General features: G+C 43.6%; 1 protein-coding gene across 9 annotated transcripts in view; it reads right to left on the bottom strand.

Annotated features, from left to right (window-relative positions):
• The window catches only part of CUNH16orf78 (chromosome unknown C16orf78 homolog), a 113,867-nt gene that overhangs the window by 78,865 nt on the left and 10,607 nt on the right, over positions 1-24,395 (bottom strand). For 7 of the 9 annotated variants that reach the window (XM_041650568.1, XM_041650558.1, XM_041650565.1 and 4 more), the window contains exon 2: positions 11,565-11,651. The exons of the other annotated variants lie outside the window; for them this stretch is intronic. The gene's annotated coding sequence lies outside the window, so the exon portion shown is untranslated. The remainder of the gene's footprint in view (positions 1-11,564; positions 11,652-24,395) is intronic. 9 annotated transcript variants of the gene reach the window in all.

A 24,395-nucleotide genomic window follows, 5' to 3' on the forward strand; every position in this document is an offset into this window, starting at 1 on the left:
CCACCTCTGCATGAGATGCTCCCCCCACCCAGTCACTGCAGTCTCAGCTCTAAGCTTTAAATGAGCACAGCCATTTGGAGCCATCACCCATGTATGCTACTCATGAAATGATCACTGTGCCATATGGGTTCACAAGGCAATATGAGTAAAGGAATAAGAATGGGAAGAATAAACCTAGGTTAAACACAATGGGGGCAAAAGATACCATAAATGAATTTAAAACATAATATATGATCTGTAAGGTTAGGACATGACCAGAAGACATGGGGTTACAGTGCAGTGTATATACAACACAAATACAACACCCCCACACTATACTACACAGGCATCCTAGATATGCTGCAACACACACACACACACACACACACACACACACACACACACACGCACGCGCGGCAAACATCCCAATAGAAAAATGGGCAAAGTGAACAGTCACACTGCAGGAAGGAAATACCAACAGCCAATAAACATGAAAAGTGGCTCAGTCTCCTTCGACATAGAGAAATGTATACTAAAGCAATGAAATGCTGCCTGGCACCTATGAAAGGAATAGACATTTTAGTATCTAGTAATATTAAGAGTTGGTGAAGATACCGGGAAACAGGTGGGAATTGTATTCCCTGCAGCCTGCAGATGGGAGTATAGAGGGGAAACCTCCATTTTGGAGAGAAGGTTAACATAGCTGTCACTTTCTTATAAAATATGCATGTTGTATAGCCCAGCAATTCCACCAGTGGGTAAATACCTAGAGAAACACTCCAGAGTCCAAGGAAGTCATAGACTTCTGGGGTTCCTAACAGCAGGAAACTGGGAAAGCAAACGCCCTGAAGTGGGAGAAAAGTTAAGCAAACTACAGCACAGGCACAGCATAAGAATGAATGCAAATGAAGTGGATATGGGCTGATTATCACGCAATGGATGAAGAAAGCCAGCTGCAGAAAGACACACAAAGAGTATTCAGATAAAGGGGACAGAACCTTTTAAGAAGAGTTCTATCTAGCTGTTATTGTCACAGTGTCTGAACGTATGGAAGGTGTCTTAGGATGCAGTCACTGACCACTGAAAGGCCGAAGGATAGTGGAGACAGGAGAGAAACAGGAATTTGTTTTGGGGAGGAGCCTAAATGACTAAGTCCTCTGTAATGCTTTAGGTATTTTTCAATGGTTGATATTTATATATTATTGGATAATTGGAAATCACACACCAGAGAGTTGAAGGGAAGAGAAGAGTGCTCCAAGAAGGGCAGAGAGCGCCCAGTGGTACAGGTCTGTCTGTTAGCTCACTGAATTCCTAACAACAACGACTGTCCCAAAGCCATCTTTGGAAGGCTGCTGGCATGTGACTCCCCTCTGCACAGTCCTTGGCAACTCTGCAGGGCTCACAGGTACCTCCCTCTTCTGGGGGTGGGGAGGGGGGCATGCCTCCCTCTCTCCACCTCACAGTACTCAAGCTGAAGCCTGGGAACCTCTGTGGGAGGGAACTCACAGGTGGATACAAAATGGATAAATGGTTTTTTATCTGCTCCTGATTAAATTGTTACATCTCTGTTAGCAGCCAAAATAAAGTCCCCAAATATAGTCTCAGAGTAATCATATTGCAAAACAATACGGAATAGCAATGACTCTCGTTTCTTAAGGTGGAGATCTGAAATCTTCAGTTTTCATCAGGAGTTCCAACTTGCTAAAATGCACACTGTTAAGAGCAGATTTTCTTCCTAAATGCCTTGAAATTCATGTCCTTTTTAATTGCCTAGAATTCATGTCACTTGTGTGAAAAGCTATAAACATACACAATCATAAAAACACACTTAGACCTCATGCACAAAAATCAATGGCGTATTATTGTAGTTTATTATTCCTTGTGGAGTTCACACTGGTCTTCCTCCTTTGATATTTATTTATAAGGAAGAAACGAAAGAGCATAAATGTCACACTTGGGACAACACTAATGCTAGAGCTGAACGGAATACAGACAGCAGCTGCCTTAATTTAAGAAAGTATAGCATTCTCTGTGAATCAACCTCCCATAATGGAGGACAAAGCTGAAGGTCACTGTATTACTCATTTAAAAAGACATGGTTAAGAATGAAAATGGAGGTTCTTGAGATCTGAAGGACTGTTAACTTGTTTAAGTGACTAGTTCCTCATGACTGGGTATGACAAGACAGCAGGGCTGGGGGTGGGGCAGTAAATACTAGGAGAAAGAATACAGCCCTGACCCTGGCTTTGTTATTTCTCTCTTCGGGAAGGTCTTCTCAACTTTACAGCTCTTACGGAAAATTGGCCATGGCGTTCCCTTTAACAGAAAGGCCTCATACTACCCAGGATTGTAAAGAGGGGCCAGGGCAGAGGGAGTCCTTCTGGGGAAGCATCCACACACACTTACACACTTAAGGCTGAGGGCCTGCTAGTTCAAAGATGGCGAGTAAACAGGACGCAGAGCCAGGCACAGGTGGAGACCAGGGCTGTTTCTTGCCCACACAGGCAGCCAGCCCCAACGGCAGGCCTTCCACATGCCAGGCTTGAAGGCTATTGTTAGGCAGGCCAGGTGGATTTTGTGGTGAGGGGAATGGATGAGTGGCTGTCTCATGGGCAATGCTTTCAGCTCAGCCACCAGTGCATAGGAGTGGAGCTGGGGGACAGTGTGTTTGTTCAAGAGTGACGATCAAAACAAGAAAAATGTGGTTTGGGCCCTGTATTATGTGTGCTGGTCTTAGTTCTCACGCAGCTGTGATGGTCAAAGGAATTTTGTGGAAGACTCCATTACCACCATTCTCCTTTTGTATCACTTTAGGTGTTAACTGGAGTCCGTCTTGAATAATGGCTTTTTCATTAGTGTTGGAAAACAGAAGTGCAAGTTGGGAGGAGGGCTCCCTGCCTCTGACACTTGTCCAGTGCTGACTGACCTGGCATAAAGGAGTCCTCACACAAGGCTCAGCGACCCTCTGTAGGGGCGTGAGTGTTACAGCTCTGGAGCTGCAAAGATATCCTGACTTATCGGGAAGTCGGGCTACTGAGACCTCCAATAGATAGCTCTGGAGGGGTAGAGAGGCAATAGGACGGCCCTGTAGCCTGGAGCTGCAATAGAACAGCTTAGTCCTTGGGAGTTGGGGGGAGTGGGAAGGTATCCTGATTTGCTGGGAAGCCAGGCAATCTAAAGTTGGCGTGTAGTTGGGGATGGTCTCCCTGCAGTATATAGCAATCTTGCTCTTCTGGAGAGCCCCCACAGCTGAGCTCTGCTCTGTTCCCTAAAGGGAACCTCCTAGCAGAGCTATTTGTTTCTTCTCTGACCCAAGATGTTACTTCTTTTGCTAACATTCTGCTAAAGGGGAAGCCCCTGAAGAAATGTAGTAATCTCCTCTGGTTCTGGCAAAAAGGTGTTAAGTTTTGCTCAGCCTTGCTCAGCCCCACTAAGAGAGCATCCCAGCAAGGTTCTTCTGTTCTGCCTGGTCTTGTCCACCCCCCTAAGGGAGCATCTAAGCAAGGTTTTTCAGCTCAGTTCTCTAAAGGATGACCCAAGCCAGGTTCTTCTACTCTGTGCCAGCAAATGAAGGTTGTCATTCAAAGACTCTTTTCAAAAAGAGATTTATCCAAGGTCCAGTTGAAAAGCAGAAGGAGGGAGAAGATGAACAAGGAAGTCAGGACCGCGATGGGTTGGTCCACCCACTAAGACAGTGTGCCTATCTAATGGGAGCTCACCAAATCCAGCTGGACCGGGACTGAACGAGCTTGTGATCAAACCGGAATCTCTGAATGTGGCTGCCAATGGGAGCGAACTGAGATGCCATTAATAATGGCATTGGGGCCTGTTTCTACTGCATGTACTGGCTTTTTGGGACCCTAGTCTATTTGGATGCACACCTTCCTAGACTTGGATGGAGGGGGTAGGGCCTTGGACTTCCCACAGGGCAGGGTATCCTGCCCTCTCTTAAGGAGGGAGAGGGAGGGAGGAGGGCGAGTGGGGGAGTGAGAGGGGAATGGGAGAAGAGGAAGTGTAAATTTTTGATTGAAAAAATAAAAAAAGATTTATTTGGGAAGGAGGAGTCTAGCAGAGTGGCTGCCTCTGCCAGTGGTGAAAGACAGCCTCAAGCTGAATGGCAGAGTGGTTTACACAGGGCTTCTTAGAGAGGGAGATTTCCCAGGGAGAAGAGGGATGAGTTAGCTTTCCCTGCTCAGGGAGTGGTTAGTTTAGTTGGTCAAGGACAGAGATGGCTCTGATTTCAGAGCCAAACTGTGTTTCTCTCACCAAGTCCTTTTTATTTAGCCTTTTGGCTCGAATCCTAGGGCCAGGGCATATTTCTTTCACTGGCTCTGATTCTAGAGACAAAGTGTGTTTCTTTGGCACTGGGTTCAGAGTCAGGATGTGTTTCTTTGGTCTGGGTTCAGGGCTAAAGGTGGTTCTTTCCCTGCCTCAGGTCTCAGATCCAGGGCATGTTTCTTTCACTGGCTCTGGGTTCAGAGTCAGGGTGCTCAGGGACTGGTTGGTTTTCCCGTTTCAGTTGGCCCTTTTACCTACACCCTCCAGCCAGGAACTGTGCAAAACAAATGACAAGATGCTTGGGAACAGCTAAGGGGCCCCTTTCGCTATCAAAATAGTTACACAAAGAAAGGTCACATCTGTAGTGAGGTTGTAATAAAAGGAACCTCTGCCCACTACTAGGGTGTGAATGTGAATTAGTACAGCCATTGTGGAAAGATAACACTGAACAATCCAGCAACTCCATTTCTTTGTGAAGGAATGGAAATCAGCATACTGAAGAAATACTTACACCCCCATGTCCACTGTTCACGAGAACCAAAGGCACAGAAACAACCCGTGTCCGTCCACAAGTGAGTGGATAAGGAGAACGTACACATGTACAATAGACTAGATTTGGCCTTTAAAGGAGGAAATCCTGTCATTTGTGACTGAAGGATGAACCTAGAAGATACTGTGTCAAGTGGAATAAATGAAGCACAGTAAAGCAAGTACTACATGATCTTGTTCATGTGCATCTGAAAACTGAATTCAGAAGTACAGCAAAATGGTGGGAGCCGGAGGCCAGGGTAGTGGAGTGGAGACAAAGGGAAGTATTGAGCACCAGGTACAAAATTTCAGCAGGATATCAACATGTAGAAGAATGGAAATAGACCCATATCTATCACCATGCACAAAACTCAAGTCCAAATGGATCAAAGACCTCAACATAAAGCCAGCCACAATGAACCTTATAGAAGAGAAAGTAGGAAGTACGCTTCAATGCATTGGCACTGGAGACCACTTCCTAACTATAACCCCAGCAGCACAGACACTGAGAGAAACAATAAATGGGACCTCCTGATACTGAAAAGTTTCTGTAAAGCAAAGGACACTGTCAACAAGACAAAACGACAGTCTACAGAATGGGAAAAGATCTTCACTAACCCCAAATCAGACAGAGGTCTGATCTCCAAAATATAAAAAGAACTCAAGAAATTGGTCACCAAAAGAACACATAATCCAATAAAAAAAATGGAGTACAGACCTAAACAAAGAACTCTCAACAGAGGATTCTAAAATGGCTGAAAGACACTTAAGGAAATGTTCAACATCCTTAGTCATCAGAGAGATTCCATCTTACACCTGTAAGAATGGCCAAGATCAAAAACACTGATGACAACTTATTCTGGAGAGGTTGTGGGGATAAGGAAGCACTTCTGCATTGCTGGTGGGAGTGTAAGATGGTACAGCCCCTTTGGATGTCAGTGTGGCGATTTCGCAGAAAATTAGGAAAACAACCTTCCTCAAGACCCAGTAATACCACTTTTGGGTATATATCCAAAGGATGCTCAATCGTGCCACAAGGACATGTGCTCAACTATGTTCATAGCAGCTTTGTTTGTCATACCCAGAACCTGGAAACAACCTAAATGCCCCTCAACCAAAGAATGGATAAGGAAAATGTGGTACATTTACACAATGGAGTATTACACAGCAGAAAAAATGACATCTTGAATTTTGCAGAAAAATGGATGGAGCTAGAAAACATTATTTTGAGTGAGATAACCGAGACACAGAAAGACAGTTATCACATGGACTCACTCATAGGTGGTTTTTAAACATAAAGCAAATAAAACCAGCTTACAAACCACAATCCCAGAGAACTTAGACAACAATGAGGACCCAAAGAGAGACTTACATAGATCTAATCTACATGGGAAGTTAATTGAGAGCATGGGGACCTTGGGAGAGGGTTGAAGGGGAAAGGGGAGAGGCAGGGAGGGGAGCAGAGAAAAGTATAAAGCTGAATAAAAGTCAATTAAAAAAGTTTTTGATGAAAAAATATTCCAGCAAGAAGGATTGCTTTCAGTGCTTGTTTCACAGAATAAGAACTGAAATGATAGGGCAGATATATTTAAAAGCTGATAAACAGTGAATTTAAAATATTTTTAAACCATAAAAATTAAGTACAGGAGGTAATAATATATTTGTTACTGTGGTTTGATCACATAGTATCACAAATGTTAGTTATATAATTATTTGCTGCCTGTTAAGAAGCCACAAGTAAACAATGGTCACCAACCTGAGGCTAAATGCATATACTGCCTGCGCTTCCAGAGAGCTCATAGACTAGAGGGAGAAGAGAAGCCAAACACATCTTATTCGGCTAGTCATACAGTACAGTCAAATGTGTAGAGGGCCATGGATCTGAGACCTTATTCTCGCTCTACACATACACACACATACAGACAGACAGACGGACGGACACACACAGACACACAATCACCCTTCTCCAGGGTTTTTCTTCATTTTCTATTGTAAAGCATTGAGCTTGGGTAGCTAGAAATATGCAGGGGGGATCTGTCTGTGAAAGACAGTCATGTATGGGTCAAGTTCTACCCAGTAATGCTTATTTTCCTGAATCACTGATGGTATAAAAGGCCAATCAGTGATGGGAGCTGCACCTTAAGGAAAATACACTTTCCAGGAAGCACTAAGTTTGTTTCTTCTCATTCATGAGACTGTGAGGACACGGGCTGGGCAGACAATGTTGACTCTGGTTGCTGCTTCTGTCCTGGGGCACCGTTAGGATGCTCTGAGGAGTCAGAGTTCCTTTAGCTGGCGGAGCAAGCCTATGAGGTCTGCTCTGTGCTGCCCATCTTAAAGATAGGAAGACCAACACACAAGTTAAAGTGCGTGCCTGTTTTCACTTTGCAGGCAGTAGAGTTGAGAGTCAAGGTTGGTGAAGTGACTCTAGTCTGCTGTAATTTCAGTCTTAAAAGAGATGGTATTTAGAATACTTTCAACATATGAAATTCATTTTCAGTTTAATTATAGATACCAGATCCCAATAACTTATAAACAATCCAAGAGGAAGAGCCGTGAACAAACAACTGTAAAGAGCATGCGATGAAAAGCGAAATCAATTCTTGCTTTAGAACCTATTATAAGGCTCTTACCACTGTCAACATTTTATTATTTGATATCAAAAAATCATTACCACCACAGAACAACATTTCACAACGACATAAAAATGAATGTTGTTCCTTAAGGAAATGCTATAAATATGCACAAGGAAAGCTTTCCTTCAGAAATGGCAGTCAACCAACAAACCAGGAAGTCAAACATTAGTTGCATCTCTTCTAGAAGATTCCACTAAGATTTATAATCAGTTCAACAAGAATGAGAGATGACTGATGACTGAGAGGCCACCATGAAATTCTAAAATACAGAACTTCTCCATGACAAAATAATTCATAAAAAGATTAAAAGTCAGCTGCAAATAGGGAGCAAACATTTGTCATATAGCCAGTGAACAAGAGGGCTGACCGTGGATTTCATTGAATCCCACAGATCAATCACATAGACCACTCAGTACACAAAAGGAGTAGTGGCATATAGAATTTCACAAGATCTGCTCAATAGAGTAACGAACCTCATTAGTAATTAAGGGAACATAAATGGAAATCATCTCTTTCAGTTATGTCAGCATTTAACCTGTAGGAGCTGTTGGTGTTGGTGGAAGGCAGCATGAAGGCTTCATACACTCATTGGTGGGTGTCCGAATGGCACACGACTGGGAATGTTGTTAGTACCCAGTGTTATTGGAGATGTTTACATTCTGTGTCCTAAAGTTATCTTTTCAGAGGAGTATCTGTACAGCATGGAGAATAGTAATATGATAGTTCCTTATCATAATAAGAAGTACAAAGCACTGGGCACACTCTAAATATCCATGACAAAAGAGTGGATAATTAAATGTGGCATAGTCATGTAGAGCTCAGAAATGAGTGGAAACATAAAACAAAAATAGGGTTGCCATTCACACACATAATAAAGACATCATCATTCTTTAATTTCTTTTATCTATCTCATTTATCATCTGTCTATCTTCTTATTTATCATCTATCTCCCTTATTTATCATCTATCTATCCCCTTATTTATCATCCATCCATCCCCCTTATTTATCATCTATCTATCTATCTATCTATCTATCCCCCTTATTTGTCATCTATCTATCTATCCCCCTTATTTGTCATCTATCTATCTATCTATCTATCTATCTATCTATCTATCTATCCCCCTTATTTGTCATCCATCTATCTATCTATCTATCTATCCCCCTTATTTGTCATCTATCCCCCTTATTTGTCATCTATCTATCTATCTATCTATCTCCCTTAGCCCAGGCTAGCCTTGAATTTGTAACAGCCAAGGATGACTCTGAACTCTCAGTTCTCCTACCTCAAAGTGCTGGTTTTACAGGCTTGAAACCATAAAGTCCCACTCACGGTAGGTTTCTTAGCAAATGCATATGCACTTAAAAGAATTATTTAGAAAATGCTAGAAGCATACATTCCAAGTTCACAATACTGCCTCCTTCTCAGGAATAAAGGAAAAGCTTGTGTTTGGAAGAACACACAGAAGGACAGTTGTCTTAATAATGTGCTTTTTGTAAAAAAAATATATTCATTTTTACTTGTATTTATTACACACACACACACAAACACTTTCTATATACACAAGGAAGAATATACCAGTGATTAATTTTGGGTGTTGAAACTTTGAAAAGGTCTATTCCATTATTTTAAAAAATAAATTTATATTTTTTTAATTTCTAAAATAAAAAGAAATTAGTTTAAAAATCAATAAAAATGTAATCGGTGGTTTCAGCAGGGCTCTGGTGATTAAACAATTTTTATTTTACATGATTATGCTCTTAAAAACAGACAAACTAAAGTCAGAACATTTTGTGTCTTCTTTTCTCCCAACACAAAGGAGCATATGTAAGTGGGCAGCAGTCTTCCAGTGTGTCATTGTCTGAGATTAGAGCTGTGTAATTCCTGAGTTATGGATGACACTGTTAGAGGACTAAGCTCATGGGTTCAAGCATTTCTTGAAATTGTGGAAACAGGTGGTACCTTTGGGTTTCAATGATAACTGTAGTAAAGACTTGGATAACTCTGCCACTCTGTCAGTCATGTTTACAAAGCTCCAATGTAGCAGCCATGTGTTCTCGTTTAAATATAATTAGTTAAGCCTCCAGTAATTAAATGTAATTAAACTGGAATTGCAGGCAACTAGCCACACGTCAAGTGCTCAGTCGCCACTTGTGGTAGAGGGTGCCGAGTTGAAGACCACGGACAAGGAGCACACCTACCATCTCCCAAAGTCCTGCACAGCACTGGGTGAAAGCGTGGGCCCTAGAGCTGAACTCCATGGGACTCTGGCTCCTGCTGTGTCACTTAGGAAATGTTTAGCCATAGGCAATTATCACTGGTTTATCTCTAAAACGGGGAAACCGCGCCACCCTTGCTGCCTTGTATGGGTGTGATTTAAGGAGTCCCTGTAGAGCTCATATCAACACAGCAGACAACAACTAAGCAGTAAGCCATTATTACTACCTTTCGGTTGTCTGACTGATGGCAGCCAAGGGCATTGCGTACTTAAGAGAGCTACAGACATTGGAGAAGAAGAAGGCATGTTCCGGTGGATGGGAAGAGAGCCTTGTTCTTCTGTGGGTCATGCAGTCAGTGTGGCTCTGAATGATCATGGTTTAGAAATTTTTTTCCAGTTGAAGTTGAGAAAGTTTTCATTCATTCACCGCACACTTAGCAACACCTAGTCTGTGGTTTCTGTTCATTCTCCCCACACTTAGCAGCGCCTAGTCTGTGGTTTCTGTTCATTCACCCCACACTCAGGTGCATCTATGCTGTGTAGGCAGTGGGGACATCTCAGGGAACTAATGAAGTAAGGGTCCCTACCTTTGTGGAAGTCCTATCCTGGTAGGTAAGACGGGAACAGATAGCTGAGATGTCATGTGCTCCCTGAGAAGGCGCCAGTGAGCCGGGATTGAGAATTCTAGAAGGAAGCTCATGGTAGGCAGCACAAAGGCCATGAATGAGCAGCCATGGGCTAGAGTGTAATGGGGAGAGGAAAAAGGTCAGTGAGAGCTCAGAGACAGGGGAGCTAGAAGTCAGTGGGGATGGACCTGGCCCTCACAACATAAAATAGGATATTGAGGGGCCTTTTGAGGGCAGGAGTGACATAACTAGACTTAGTCTGAAGGACAGTGTAGCTTCTGAGAATACACCAGGGAGGTCCAAGGACCGATGGCAGGCAGACGCTAGGAGAAGGCACTGTGATAACCCTAGGGCATGCCGTGTGGATGAGAGGATACCACAAGGAAGGTGTGAGAAGCCAGCAGGCTCATTTTATTTCACTGGGTTTTGTTTTTGAGTCAGGCCTCTATGCAGCCCAGGCTGGTGTGGGATTGGTGATTTTCCTGCCTCAGTTTCCCAAGAAAATCCTGGGATTATAGGCCTATGCACCAAGCCTGCCAGGCCTTGAGTTTTGGGGTTATATCCTGACAGATCAGATGTAGCACATGATAGACAAGTTAGAATCTGCAGATAGCTTTTTTGTTTTAGACAAAGTCTCACAATGAAGCCCAGGCTAGCCTAGAATTCACTTTCCTTTGTCAGCTTCTTGGGTGCTAAGATTACAGGCATGTGCCACCATGCCTAGACCTGTGAAAACCCCTAAACTTGTTTGCTATATTTAGCACCTTGAAACAGAAACTTAAATCACAAATATGCACTTGCCACCAAAAGATAATTGTCAAATAAAATAAATGTGTGTACAGGTATGTGTGCATGGGTGCTGGAATGGCCAGTAAGTATCCCCTTTATTCCTTTGCTTTTAATAACTTGAGACAGGGTCTCTCACTGAACCTGGAGTTCTCCATTTTAAAGTCAGGCTGACTAGCAGTCAGTCCTCAGAGATCCTCTTTGGCCCTTGCCACCAGCCGTGAAGTTTTATTGGCTCTCGAGTGTACTTCCCACTTCTTCAGTGGGTACTCAGCATCTGACCTCAGATCCTCCAGATCCCCAGGCTGCACTGCATGTGTGTTTACTCACTGAGCATGACCTCGGCCTCGGATGGTCACATGTCATTAAGGAAAAAACAAGTATTTCCAGAACATGCTTCTTTATCAAGGAAAAAGAAGAGGCACACACAGATGCTCATGTAAAAAGGATAAGTTGCTTTTTTTGTTTTTTGTTTCATGTAACCCAGACTAGCCTCAAGTTTAGCCCAGGCTGACCTGGAACTCTTGATCCTCTTGCCTCTGCCTTCTGGGTGCTGGGATTGGAGCATCTGTGTGGCTACACTCCAGTGCACATCACCACACCTGGCACAAGAAGGAAGAGAACACATCATATTTTTAAATGATTATTTATAGGAAAAGAGAATGGGGGAACGTTATATCTCAGTATATCATCAATACTTTGCTTTATAGATTTGACTTTACAAGCATAAAGTTACTTTGTTATTTATAACAAAGTCAAAAAAAGAATTATTAAAAATATAAAGTAAAATGAAAAGACTGAACCTCACACGTAAATGGTTGGTGGTCTGGTCACACACAGGCTGCTGTAGGGGATACATGAAAACTGAAGGAAAATGGCAAACTTATTTTACTAATCTCACTGTTGACCAGTCTATGTGATTACCCTGAGGCTCTGAGCAGTGCAAAGTACAGCCAATTTGTAACAACACTAGCATGGACTTGGAACCAGGGTTTTCAGCACAGGAGTGGGAGGTAAGGTCTGTGAAGTCAGGTAAAAACACTGCTCAGCTGAATGTGAGTTAAATGTAGAATGGATTAACCCTTTCATGACACATTTCTTACCTTGTCCATTGTAAACAACAACCACTTCCTTTACTACCAAGATTGTAGTCACTAAAACAACATTCCTACTGTAGGATGTGAGGTCTAGGGCTGGGTTCAACAGTGTTCTTATAGAGGATCAGAGTTTCAGTCCACAGCCACCTGGAACTCCAGCTCCAGGGCATCTAATGTCCTCTTCTAGTCTCCGAGGGAACGTGTGTATACACATACACACACGCACACATGCACAATTTAAAAAAAACATAAGGTCTAAAACAGAATATGTCCCTTGCCACAGATTTAGGGACTTTTGTGTATGTGACAGGATCATCTTATACCCCAGGGTGACCTTCAACTTGGTATGTACCCACGGATGATCTTGAATTCCTGGTTTCTCTACTTGGGCATGTGCCACCATCCTGGGTTTATGTGGTGCTGAAGATCAGACCTGGGGCTCACACATGCTTAGTATGCACTTTACAAACTGAGCTCCATCTCCAGCCAGGCAGCTTTCAGAAGGAATTATTGTCCTGCACAAAGGGCTCAGACCGATGTTTCCACTCTCAATAGTCAGAGACATAATTTAATCAGGAATAAATGTTGCCAACACACAAAAATATTAAAACACAACCTTGGTAAGATCAACAATAAAAAGCAAACACGTTCTTTCATTCCTTTGTCACTTTTGAAATATACCAGGAAAGAACTCATTACTTGGCAAACCAGGCTGTAGAAGGAAATAAAAGGTACATACTCATCCTCTGCAGTGTTGACTTCAGTGAAAGGAAACTGTTCTCTACAGAACACTATAGCTAGTAAATGAAGAGAAACTGACAAGGGAGTATGACCACTTTTACAGCTCCTAATCAACAGGGGGATATATTATTACAAAAATAGAGACCGTAAGACATTGCAAACTATTTTTGTTTATTGCTTGTTATTTCTTTATTGAGATAGGATCTTATCTATATTGGGCTGGTAGCTACTCCCAGCTCCATATGAACCATGAGATGGAGGTACAGAACCTCTTAAGAAACAATCTTACTGCTCCTTTCCTAAAGGAAGAACAAAATTTGAATCTCCAGCAGAGTCAGTTCAGAGGGAACACAGATACAAGGATGGGACCAGGACAGGCCACATGTCCCCAACAGAATTGGGAGGGAGATAGGGAGAGCGACTTAGGAAACATGGTAACTGATACACAGGCCAATTCAGAGTCCAACTCAAACACACAAGTAACTGGGGAAAGGCCAACCTGGAGGGCAGAACCACTGGGCTGGGACTCCAGCAAGGCCGAGTCATGCGCAGCTCTCCCAGCACCTTTCCAGATGATGCTTTAAAGAATGATGACAAGATTATGGTTTGTTTTCTGTGGTCCTGAGGTTGAACCCAGAGTCTCTTGCTAAGTGAGCACCCCACCACTAAGCTAAGCTTCAGCCCTTTGACTACTTTTTTTTTCTTTTTTGAGACAGGGTCTTGCAAAGTTGCCCAGGTTACTTTGAACTTGCTCTATAGCCCAAGTAAATCTGAACTTCCAATCCTCCTGCCTTGCTTCCTGGGCAGCTGGAATGACAGGTCTGTGCAACTAGGACTGGCTTAATTTTCTTTTTTTTTTAATAGTTATTTTGCTAGAAAGCTAAAGACTAGAATATTTACATATGAAATTATAAAATGGGGGCAAGGTGTACAATGAGGAAAGGGCCATGCATACCTGATTTGGCTGCTGGGAAATGCAGGCTTAGGTGTACAAGTCATAGCTGGACATCTGAGGGAGGCTGAGTAAGGGAGTACCCCTGACAGAAATTTACATTTATGCACAAAATGCAGTTGAAGGTGGAGTCAGCAAACTTCATAACAAAACAGTAACAAAAAGCGATCTTCCATAGCATGGTGGTTAATCTTCACCGTGAGCCTGACTGAATTCAGCAATGCCATAAATACACCCCTGAGGTGTCTATGAGGATGTTTCCAAAAAGGTTTAAGTGAGCACTGAGTGTCACCTTGAATGTGGGTCACACTATTCCATAGCCTCAAGTCCCCGATGGACAGGGAGAAAGCATAGGCACTAGAGTTCATCTCTCATGGCTTCTTGACTATGGATGCTGGTGACCACCTGCCTCATGGTCCTGCTGCCATGACTTCTCCTCCATGACAGATTGTACCTTTAAACCTATGCTAAAATGGTCTCCCTTAAATTGCTTTTTTGTCAGGTATTTGTTATAGTAGGGAGAAAAGTAACTAATACAGGTAATAAATGTGGGAACACTCAAATTTAAAAGCAGCTCAAACTGCCTCTCAGCTAACTTTATTCCTGCATTTTAAAACAAATATTTATCATACACTATTTGTAGAAGGTTGACACACTGGTGAATAGAACAGACCTAAATATAATGGTCTGCTTCCTGTCCTCATGGATCTCACTTCCTGGTAAGGAAGACAGACAATAGGGAAATGCTGCAAACCAACTGCTCTGGTGTCAACTAAGGCAGTTCTAGGGAGAGGTACAAGACGGGGCTCTAGAGACAAGGCCTTGGGAAGTTCTACTTTGTTCACTGAGAACAGTGAACAGAAGGTTCTTATAGGTGAAGAGGGCTTGAAGAGCTCATACTTCTTATTGGTAGAGAGGAGGGTTAGGATCACGTAAGGGGAGCGAAAAACTCAGCCCCATGGAATACTGGTGTCCTCACAGAGGGTTAGGATCTTGTAAGAGAGAGCAGCAGCTACTGGCTCCTTGCAGAACGATTTCCTGGTCTGCCTGTAGTCAGTCTGCTGAGCCCGGGAGCCCAGAGCCTGCTCATCGACTGGCTGTGATCAGTGATCAGGCCACAAGGAGGGGCACTGACACTGTGTGAAGAGGACCAACATGGCCCAATCTGGTCCCACTGCAGGGTGAAATACTTGAGTAGCTTCTGACGTTTGACAAACCCACGTGGGAATCGCCATGTGGTTGGCATGCTCCTGGAAACACGTGGTTCTTACGTTCTGGGTAAGTATCAGTCACACTCATTTCTTGGACACCTTCTTATAACAAAAAATACAAGCAACTGATGTCTACAAATGCTATGACAGAAGCCACACTGGGAATTTTAAGTATTCGGTACCAGCAGATTCTTTCATCTAAATGCTTTCTAACATAATAAACCCAATTCCTATGTTGGCGAGAGAGCTGTACATGTATAATTAACACTTAAGGGGACAGAGCTGCTTAAGAACAAGGTCCTTGGAGGTGGCTGCCATAGGACACAGCCCAGGCTTGCACTTTATAAGCAGTGTTTGTTTTCAGTGAGAGGTAGCTTCTGCTCTGCCCAAGGCTGGCCTGGACTTTGTAAGAGCGGCAGAGTTCAAACTGTGTCAAGACCCCATCCTAAAGCTGGGTGTGGTAGTTGTGCTTGCAGTCCTAGCTAACTGGGAGGCTGCAGTGGGAGGTGGGAAGATGGTGAATTCTAGGGCAGCCTGGACAGCAAAGTGAGATGCTGCCTCAAAAAAAAAAAATGTAAGCAGCACTTATGCATGGGAGAACACACCTGTAATGCCAGCGCTCAAACATCTGAGGAAAAAAAATCACAAGTTCAAGGACAACTTCGGAAACATATCAAGATCCTATTTAAAAAAATGGAGAGAACACCCACCTTAGCACCACAAGGATATGGTATCACAGCATGTGATCACACGGTCGAAACGTATTTTTTCTGCCACACTGCTAATATTGTTGAGGGGTAGGGGTGGGAGCGGGCACACTGTCTTGTTCTTTGCACTTTTTATTATGCTATTTTAAAATAAGAATTAAAATATAAATGTCATTTTAAACAGGAAAAACAAAACTCTTTTATCTAGATTTTTCATGTGATATTATAATTCTACTATATGGGGAAATAGATCATGACCATACTCTGTGAAGAACACATTATGCCCCTGAAGGAAATGGTGAAATGGGCCCAAGCATTCATCTCTAAAGCACAAGTAACTAAGTACTTCAAAAGGACTCAGAGTGACAGTGCATGAGTCACTGAGTCCGTTGTGGGCCTTCTACTCCTGTTAATGACATGGGGCTTATTTAATGACTGCTCTTAAATCTGCCCCCTTTAAAAGGAGGGGTGGAGTGACAACAGGAGGCCACTAGATGAGTAAGACTCGATGGAGAGGGGATTTCTGCACCAATATTTGGACAGATTCTTGACACTGCCTGCACAGGCCACACAACTCTTTTCTCACTGTCCTGGAAAATAAAAAAATATCCTGGTTGATATTTGCTAACCTTTAATGGTGCAGGCTGTTGAGCTATAGAATAGAATGCCCTAAATACCAAACCAAGGGAAAAGAATGGTCGACTGTGTCCTTAAAGTGCAGCATCAGAACACTTGAAGTTGTTGATGTTGTGGGCTGGGTACTGCAATGTAAAGTGATACAAAGGGAACACCGAACAAGAGGAAAAGAAAGCCAACAAGCCTCAAGTGTTTTGTGCTTGGTTCTTGGGGTGGCTTTCCCCTTTGGTCAGCATGCCTGTTGCTTCAGTCTTCAGTCGGGGCCAGCAGGGCAGCCAGCATGGGCTCCCTGGCCTTTGGGCCTCTAGGAAGGGTTGGGTTCTCAGCAGGGTCACAGGAAATGAAGGGGATCAGCATACCCACTCCTTTTGTCTTCACTCCGGAGGCTGCTTGAGAACTGTGCCCCTTTAATACAGTTCCTTCCACACACCACTGCGGCATGTGTCCAGATCGGGGAACCAGGATTTCTCTTGAAATCCTTGTCTCTTGGGGCTTGTGGTTAGAGCCTCCATAGTGGTCTCTCTGAAGTGGAGCCTGTCTGTTATGGTCTTCATGGTTTACATGTCTTTGGCTAACATCATCTTTACTTAGGTTCCCCCTTATCTACCATTTAATTTAAACATAATACTTTTGCTTTTTTTTTTCCTCTGCTAAGTTCCAGAACTGTTCTAAAGGGAGCTCTTAATTAGGGCTTGGATATCCTGAAAGGAAGTTCTAATAGACACTTGACATTCTCTCTCTCTCTGGAGACAGACTCACTCTGTAGCCCTTGCAGGTGCCGGGACTACAGGTGTGTCCCACTGTGTGCGGCAACACCAGCCATTCTCTTTGTACCACTTTTCTGCATTGTCCAGCATCTGAACTGATCAGTCTGAGGACCTACCCCATTCACAGGTACTGATGGGACGTGGAGATGAACAATCCCACGGAAGCCAGAGGTTCGCTCTCCCACCTTTCTTGCAGCTAGGGCTCAGACATTATCTGGGCTTAGCCATCCAATGGCCTGAGTCTTGGTATGATTTTAGGGAGGTGAGGAGCCCATGTTGACTGGGCTTGCTGACAACAAGGTAGTCCATGCCAGTGTCCAGGGAGAGTGACAAAGCTGAGTGTCAGGGTCATGAGTAAAGGGCAGAATATGACCCAGTAGTGGGCAAAGTTGGTCCTCTGGAAAGATTTCCTGTTTGGGTCCCTCCTCTGGGATACTAAAGCCTCCTTCCCTTTCCAGCTCAAATAAGCCATAGCTGTTATACAACTAGGAGCTAAGACCAGTAATATAAAGACCAAGCCTAGAGACTGATACCCCAAAATATTGCAGTTAAAGATTAAGCTCATTGGTTGAGCTTCTCTTGCATCTTCAGCCAAGCTAGGGCTGCAGAGCTATGCAAGATGACAAGTCAACAGCTATAACAATATGTAAACAATCTGACAGAGCGTGGCATTTGGAGTTCAGACACAGGTATGCTCAGTGCTGTAGAAATGGTTTTGAATATCCCAGAGAGGCAGTGGTCTGGGCAGAGGGAAGGCACAGGTGAGAACCGATGGTGGGACATCCCCAAAATGAGGGTGGTTTTGGAGGGCACAAGAAAGTGTAGGGCTCTCGAGGGGACGTAGGGAGAGTATGCCAAGGCCTCACCAGAGCCCAGACAGTAAGGGAGTCACTGACTGGGCTCATAGAACAGACTTTAAAGTGGAAATGAGAAACCTTCTGGGTTTCCTGAAGGGTTATGATCATAGAGGAGGCCGGAGGCCGGAGAAGGGAGATGTGAAGCCCAGGTCTGAGATGAAGAAGAGTGTTATATCCTGCTGAGGATGGGGATGACAGGATCCCAAGGTTCTCTGAAGTTCTAGCATTATGTGTGTGTAACAATGTCAGGAACACATAAAGGAATACCCTGCAGTTTGAACAGGAGGGAAAAGAGTGCTGACCTCAGGCATACCCAGGTCCTTTCTAATGCCAGGGAAGTATTAAGACTTAAACTTGGGCTGGGGAGATGGCTCAGAGGTTTAGAGCATTGCCTGCTCTTCCAAAGGTCCTGTGTTCAATTCCCAGCAACCACATGGTGGCTCACAACCATCTGTAATGGGGTAGGGTGCCCTCTTCTGGCCTGCGGGCATACACACAGACAGAATATTGTATACATAATAAATAAATAAATATTTAAAAAAAAAGACTTAAACTCATTTGTTGAAGCTGGTATTTGTCTCTGACCATTGCTTCAGAATCAAGGATTAAGGGCCTTCAAACCATGCCTGCCATTTTCAGGCCATTTTCTGTACACGAGGGTTTATCACAGCCTCAAGTTGCACGGTCGTCTTGCATGTTTCTAAGTTGACAGCTAGAAATACAGTGAATAGGCTCTTTAAATGATCCCCACACTAACCTTTTTATGGGAAGGTCTCCATGTGACTTGGTTTGGTTCATCTATGCTACCCACATTTGGCCTCCCCAGAGACTCAGGGTTTTGGTCCTGGTTCTCACTAGCCCTTTCTTAGCTTGTCTGCCTCTGACTGGCTTTATCCCATTCTTGGCCTTGACTTTTTCTGCCAAGCTTCATTCTCCTCTTCCTTCATGACAACGAACATGGAACTAAAGGCCCTGCCGTATCTCCAGCTCTCTACGCGCAGTTCTGAGAGATGCAGTAAACAACAGCTTCCCATACATTCTGTCCGTGGCAACTTGGAAGCTTCAAGAATGTATCCAGCTCGGTCTTGAGAATGCTAAGCCTTGTTCTGCAGAGCAGTTGCCTTTGTGGTAGCAGTGAAGATCTGGTTAGGTTCTTGTGAAGTATCTGATGACATTTTAAAACTGGATTCAAAAAGTGCTATCACTATGTACTCAGGCAGAGGAAGCCCTTAGACTTCTCCAGTAAGTGGCTTCAGGAAGTTCTCAAGTCCATGCAGCAAATACCCTATGATGTTCTCAATTCCGAAAACAAAGTGACTGGTTACTTTACAAACAAGTTCTGGAAACCAGAAAGCAACAGCTTTATTCCTCCACACCTAGAAACAAGATATGTAGTCCTTTACTTACTTTTGTTTCATTCTGTTTTTTATTTATTTATGTTGAGACAGTTTCTCATTACATGAGCACAGGCTGGCCTCAAATTCACAATCTTTTTACCTTAGACTCTAAAATAATGAGATGCTGGGGTTATAGGTGTACACTAACACATCTGGCTTATGTTCACTTCATCCTTCAATAGTCATTTAAACAAAACAAGGAGGAGACCCTAAGAGAGACACATGGATTACCCTGGGAATGGGATCTCCTGGGTAAACTGGGGATAAGAACATGAGGGAATGGGTGGTGGTGGGGGAGGACTGGGAGAGCAATGAAAGAGGTATCTTGGTAGAGAGAGCCACTATGGGGTTAGAGAGAAACCTGGTGCCAGAGAAATCCCCAAGAATCCATAAGGATGACTGCAGCTAAGACTCCTAGAAATAGTAGAGATGGAGCTTTTCCCCTGTAATTAAATTGGTGAATACTCCAACTATCACCATAGAGCCTTCATCAAGTAATTGATGAAACCAGATGTAGAGATGCACAACCAAGCCCCAGGCCAGCCTTCGGGAATCCAGTCAAAGAGAGGAAGGAGGGAATATATAAGCAATGGAGGTCAGGGTCATGATGAAGAAATCTACAGAGAGAGCTGAACCAAGGCCATGGAAACTCACGAACTCTAGACTGACAGTTGTGGAACCTCCATGGGACCGAACTAGGCTCTCCATATGTGGGAGACAGTGGTGAAGCTTGGCTATCTGAGGGGCCTCTGGCATGCATCTACTATCCCTGGTACATGATCTAGCTTGTTAGAGCCCATTCCCTATGGTGGGATGCTATTCTTAGCCTTAATGCAGGGGGCAGAGGCTTGGTCCTGCCTAAACTTAATGTGCCAGACTTTGTTGACTCCTCATGAGAGCCATTACCCATTGGGAGGAGGAGTGGGAGGGAGAACTGTGGTGAAATGTAAAATGAAGTTAAAAGAAATAAAAAATAAGTGTGATTCTCTGCTGGACCATGAGCTGCAAGGGCAGAAATCAGGTTCAAATCCACATCTAAGTCCACAGCACTTGGCACAATGCAAGCTATATGACTAGTTAAATAAACGTCAGTTGGATCAGGGAATGATCTGTGACAAGAGAGAAAGAGGGGTGTAATATCTGAGCTACCTGACTAGACAAGCGAAACTGTCTTGTCATTGGAGGCAGAGTTGATGATAGCTGTCACGTATGGTGGACACTTCTCATTCAAACCAATACTGTCTTGGAGATTGTTCTGAAGTCATTACCATGCCACATGAGAAATGAATTATGAAGGCTGCATATATGAATCAAAATTACTGATGTTGTAAATTTCATGACAGTTAATCTGACACATATTTAATGGCATGCATAATCCTTATTAGGCAGCACTGTAATCAGCATTAATAATAAGCAGTTCACACCCGTGAGCGCAGGACTCTTGTGTTTACTCAAATGAACAACTGGTAGGTTTTCTTCCTTCTCAGTTGCTAGTTATTCCCAGCTACACCAATGCCCGCAATGACAGGCTGCTCAGGAGACAGGAAGACTCTAATTCTCCCTAGTGTGTTGCTGCAGAGATTCTCACGGAGGATGGTTTTGCACAGCAGGCTCTCTACTCCGCTCCTACCACCTCCATGGCCAGAGGAAGCACATGGGAGCTCTTCAAACCTTGCTATTCATGGGCCCCTGCAACCCCACCTCTAGTCTCTAAGGAAGCTTGGTGACTTACTATATGCACACTAGAATTGAGAGGAAATAACCCCTACCAGCTGCTGGGTGCTTGTGGATAACTTCTTCCTCCAGCCTGCAGCTCAGACTCCCAGAGATCCTGAACAGTGCCTGACTTCTAAACTCCCCCAACAGCCATCTTCTGACTGATGCATCTCTGTTCACTAGGGTCTTGTGGCATCATCTCCCAAATGAACTGTGCACTTGGATCCCTATCTCTTGGTTTCTGGGGACCAACATAAACTAGATGTTGATGACATCTGATGGAGGAACTGAAGGTCTCAGAGTTTTCCCGAGCATTTCTCAGGCATTTACCAGGCTACAGCTAGAATCTGAGGTCACTTACAGGCATGTGATAGATGCTTGGTCTCCAGATGATGTCACTAATTTTGGAGGTAGGAGATAAGGACTACAAGAAGTAAATCATTGTGGGTACATCTTTGTCTCTTCCTCTCTCTGCCTTTTGTCTACCATGATGCAAATTTTCCACCATGCTCTCTGTGCCTGGTGGACTGAAACCTTTGGAGCTATGAGCTAAGCAAATCTTCTCTCCTTTTAAGTTGTTTATGTCAGACATTTTGTCCCAGCAACTGAGAAAGTTAACTAACACACATCTCACAGGTGCTTCCAATTTCACGTTCACGGTGCATGTGATCTCTCACACACACTGACCAACGGCATGAGCCTGAATGGGGGTGCCAGACAGTCACATCTGGGTTCCCTGGGTGGTTGCAGATGGCAGAAGGGCTGCACTTTAAGCCTGTAGCTGTTCCTGGGGATAGCCAGGTCACCATGCTACAGGACACAGGAAATACATGATCCAAGATGTAATCACTAGAAAGATGAAAAACGTCCTCAGAAAAAACAGAAAGAGGAGAGCAAGAATCTATCTGACTAAAGCAGAGAGGGAGAGGGAGTGAGCCACGGCTGAGAATCCACTGCTCAGCAGAAGATGCTCTGAATGCCAGATCTACATCAACTGCAGTGCAAGCGTTTACAGCAATGGGTCTCTAGCGGTCTCATGTTTAGGCCAACGACTCTAGCTTGTTCTTGTCTAAGGAGCAGGATAGTCCAGAGACCTTCACTTGCAGTTGGGAGAAAGAAGTTAAGCACAAATAGCCTTGGGAAAGTCACGAAAGCACATTCAAGCTAAGTGTAAATGACTCACAGATCATTTTCTATTTTTATGGTGGGAAGGCACTTTAGAACACAATGTACTAATGAACTAAAGGGGCTGGAAGGCGTGTACTTGATGTACAGAGGTTACAGAGCAGGAAGCTAATGATGGCCAAGACAAATCCTTTGTTTCCCACCTTGCAGCCCTCGCCATTGCAGCCTAAGGTGGGAATGGGAACAAAGACAGGTCATGTGTGGAGGCATGATACTCCCCCCTGCTATGATGGTACACAGTGGAGAGAAGACACAGATCAAAGAGATCCAGAGTGCTCACTCCAAACCAGACGCAGAACTGTATCTAACACAGCATCTCCAGGCCATAGGAAAACTGGTGTTAGTGATCGGGAAGAAGGACCTCTCCATGTAGACGGTCAAGACCAGATGGTCCCAGTGCAGTGCTCACTAGTCTACAACTTAGGGTGGGACTCTGGAAGCCTCTAGAGCTTAGTTTTGCCATTTGCAATAGAGATAATATAACCCATCCGACGTAATCACTGTGAAGCTGGCAGGAAGGCTTATGGGCAGGAAGTTGGAGTTGTGTGTTGTGACTAGCTACGAACATAGCCTCCAGAATCAGAACCCTTGACACATCCCAAGGGATGCAAGACAAACTATTTGTTCTTCATTTCCTCATCTGCAAAATGAAATACATGTACTTAGCTCATAAGATTAGTCCTATGATTAATTGAAATAATGCATGTGGAGAATTAGGCATAGTACTTATTGCATTAGCTACTAAAAACTGCAAGTAAAATCTAGGGTACTGTGTAGGTATTCCATACACTGAAGATAAAATCTGTTTGCTGCAAGAGTCTGGAACCCTTTTTGATAGCTACAACCCAGTTTTATCAATGTAAACACGGTCGCTTCCCTCTGCTCACATAGGGCGTACTAAGTCTGATTAGGAACACTTGCTTAGTGAACGCCGAGCTGCTATGAGGCCTAACATTTAGTTCTAGCTCTCAGTTATTTGGTTCTAATGGCATCGGAATCACCAGAGTCCAGATTTTGTTGGGTGACAAAGTTTCCTTTACACTCCATAAAGAAGCTAAAACTGGTGTGCTGGCTGCACTTTCAAGGTCTATTAGGACCAAGAGTCACTATAATTGTGTCTGTTGGCACAGAATTCATAGAAAAATCAACTTTGTATGACAAAGAAACACTGAGCAAGACAAAGCAATATTACTTTAGGTATAGTTTCAAATCATGTGGCTTGAGAATAAAGACACTGTTGTTATTTTCTTCTTCTCAAACTAAATAAGTGACTTGACATAGGCAAATCACTAGTAATAGAAGCTAGAAAATACACAATGGCAAGAAATGATGACACTAACTATTGGTGAACAGTATCCTCATGGAACTTAATGCACTTCCCTTTCAAGTCAGAGGACTGGAGTTCAGATCTTCAGAGCCCATGAAAGTGCTAGGTAGATGGCTCACCTGTAATTCCAGTTCCCAGAAGAGAGCAAACTGGCTAGTCAGAGAGCCATACTGGTGGACTCTGGTTTCCAATGAGATTCTGTCTCCTTAATAAAGGGAGATTCCCACAACCAATTTTCAGCTTCCACACATATAAACATTTGCATACACATACAAACACTCACACATATATGCATATATTACATGCATAACACATAGTATTCGCACTATGGTTGTTTCTCACGGACACTCTTCCAGGCTAAAGTGTTTGCCAACACATGAAAATGGGACAGGTGCATTTTGTTTGCTTTGGTGGCCATGTTGCTGACCAAACTCAAGGCCTCCTGCGTGTTCGCCAGCGAGGTACTACGGAGTACATCTCTAGCCCTGGTGCTCCTCAGAGGATCTATGAAGCACAGGCTGGTCTCAAACTTGTCATCCTCTTGCCTCAGCCTTCCAAGTTCAGGGACTGAAGGTGATGTCAACATTCCTAGCTCCAGATGCATTTTTTAAAAACAAGAGATAAACAAAACATACTTAAAAGTAACCTTTTAGCATCTTGTGCATCACTTATTTCTATGTGTACAATGGTCCCAATACACTTTTTAAAATGCCAACCTTGCAGACTGCATAAGGGGAATTCATAGTCTTGGAA

The sequence above is a fragment of the Microtus oregoni genome, unplaced genomic scaffold (genome assembly GCF_018167655.1).
Source record: "Microtus oregoni isolate MIOR12 unplaced genomic scaffold, Mior012 000004F_ref0000308, whole genome shotgun sequence".
NCBI classification, from domain to species: Eukaryota; Metazoa; Chordata; class Mammalia; order Rodentia; family Cricetidae; genus Microtus; species Microtus oregoni.